This window comes from Drosophila montana, unplaced genomic scaffold (genome assembly GCF_035044405.1).
Source record: "Drosophila montana isolate Dmon_TW-CO22-7 unplaced genomic scaffold, ASM3504440v1 contig_600_1, whole genome shotgun sequence".
Lineage (NCBI taxonomy): Eukaryota > Metazoa > Arthropoda > Insecta > Diptera > Drosophilidae > Drosophila > Drosophila montana.
In genome coordinates, this window is record NW_026998918.1 from 1 (window position 1) to 2457 (window position 2457).

The window sequence follows — 2457 nt, forward strand, 5'->3', positions numbered from 1 at the left end:
TGACTTTACAGAGGAATCACCTTGTCCATCAATCGGCACAATCTCTGAGCTGCGTTGCATATTCCAAATGGCATCATTCTGAATTGATAGAGAGGTCTGCCGGGTATGGTGAATGCTGTGAATTCACGGCTTTTGGGGTCAAGCTCTATCTGCCAAAATGCATGCTTCAAATCCACGATGCTTATAAAAATGGTGTCGTCAACTCTGCTTAATATGGACTTTATGTTCTGCAACCGGTAAGCATCTTTAATGGTCAGATTATTCAACTTGCGCGCATCCAGACACAGTCTATTCTTCCCAGGCTTCCTGACGAGCGACATTCGATTGTTCCACGGACTCTCACTCGCCTCGATGACTCCCAGTCTGAGCATTTCGTCCACTTCAGCAAACAATGGCTGTTGTACAGCTGGAGATACTGGGTAGAATCGCTCCTTGACTGGCACTGCGTCATCCACTAGTTGAATGGTGTGTGTTTCTATGTCGGTATGCCCCAATCCTCGAGATTCGTAATCCAAGAAACCTTCTCTTGCCTCTTTCAGCAGATGTTGTTGCTCCTAATTCAGTTCATGGGCTATTACGGTTCGCCTTTGGTCGTGAACTCCGAGTCGACATACCCCAGCTCCAGCGATCTCTCGCAGTCCCAGCTTGACCGTTGCAAATGCCCGATCGTCGCCTTTGACTGCCGATTGAACCGCAGCGCATACCATTCTACGCTCCTGGTGCTGTTTGTAACGAGAGCGCGCTCGTTTTACCCTGGGTGTGTTCTCTGCGGCCGCTTCGAAAATACGCGCTCGAGTTTTTGCATTTTCTGCTTTTCTCACTTCAAGTGGCTTCCGTTCTGACCATCTAACGTAATTATTTTGATTATTGTTCATTTTTAGTATATTATATTTTACATTACATTTTTCTCTATCGCTATCTTGTATCTCTAATAGCGCATTATTTGAGATATTTAGTTTCCGTGCAGTGACGGCTTGGAGAGCGACTTCTCCGCTTGCGTAAGGCTCCTCTGGTTGTTTTCCGCCTGACACTTGACACCTAATGTTCATTTTTATAACCTTTATTAGGTCATGATCGGAAAACGGCGTATTGACTCGCCTGGATTCTGTTTCCTTTCGCGCAATTCGTGCTCCAGCTCAAAACTTGAAGGCCTGGTCTGGAACTGTTGCTGTAATGCGTACCTCAAATTTGGCCAATCGGTAATCCCGGATGTACGAAGAAGCATCCAATACCACTCCTTCGCCTGACCCTCCATTAGGGCGTGGAAATCGCGCAACACTTCTCTCCACGGAACCTGGTAAGTCAGTTGCATATGCTCCAGCCGAAAGATGAATTCCGATACCGGCATACTTCTTGTCCCGCCATCGAACACCAGACCCCATCTGCGAATATGCACCACTTCAGTCTTCGGCTCATGGGCAGAAGTTCGGATGAAACAATCCTGTCCTCCGGCGTATCGGAACTCGTGAGGAACGCCGTCTGTCCAGCTCACAGGATTTGCTTGGCTCCTCTGAGCGGCTTCCAGCAATCGATGGTCGATCGGCCTAACCGGATGTGCAGACGGTCGACTATCGTTGCTGCTACGACGGGATTCCGGCTTGTTTCCTTGCTCCTGTGCGTGTGGCATTCTTTGAGCTGCCAATCCCTCACGTTGTCGTATTCCAGTGCCAGCTCGCATCTCCGCCAGGCTGTCGCTTATCTGCTTCATGAATTGAAGCATGTCTTCCTTCATCTGCGCCTGTAAGGATGCGAATTCCGAGGCAATGGTTTTGCGGTATGTCTCTTGGGCCTGGAACAACTCCAAATTTATAGCTGATTGTCTCCTGGCTATGACATAGAATTGTAGATAAAACAAAGGCTGGACAACGATTGCATGTGGCATCTTTTAAGCCACCTGCCCGGACCACAGCTTATGTTCTGGCAGATATGAACTGTAAATTAAAAAAATGTTTTCTTATTGGCAATATATTCAAAAAAAACTAATTGTTATTCTTATTTTCCTTGGCAGAGCCGTAAACGGCAGCACAGCATTGAATTTATTGCCTCCACTCTGGGACCAGTTTACGGGTTTCCACTTTGGATTCTTCGAATTTTGGACTTTTTCTCGTCTCTCTTTGCTGTCTTATGGTTGACCTTCCATCCGTGGCAGGAACAGGTGAGGCTTTGGGATCCTCCCCGCGGTCCAAGCAGCTGACTGTCAATGTCAACTGTCAACACGACTATTGTAATTTGGGTACTCGATTTCACACGCAATCCCTATTTCCAATTGGGCGCCACTTATTACTGTCCGACTTGTGGTTCGGATTCCCTTCATCGACTTGCCGGCTAGACAGAGATCAACCAGGGGTGGCTAAGACTTCGATAAAGGGAAGAGTCGGTTAACAAAATAATATATATTTAAGAGGGAGTTCTCAGTTGCCAGTGATTGACGTGTTCTACTTGTGCTCCAAGATTTTT

The 2457-nt window shown here is 47.1% G+C and overlaps 1 long non-coding RNA gene across 5 annotated transcripts; it reads left to right on the forward strand.

Annotated features, from left to right (window-relative positions):
* The first annotated feature begins 18 nt into the window (after nt 1–18).
* On the forward strand, nt 19–1954 carry LOC135439639 (uncharacterized). 5 transcript variants are annotated; one of them, XR_010438143.1, is made up of 5 exons: nt 19–236; nt 302–851; nt 936–998; nt 1068–1297; nt 1376–1954. It is a non-coding gene; the product is annotated as an uncharacterized LOC135439639 (long non-coding RNA). The 5 variants fall into 5 exon arrangements; XR_010438140.1 differs by having other exon boundaries at nt 302–465; nt 540–851; nt 1068–1954; XR_010438142.1 differs by having other exon boundaries at nt 302–465; nt 543–851; nt 1068–1954.
* Nucleotides 1955–2457: the final 503 nt, after the last annotated feature.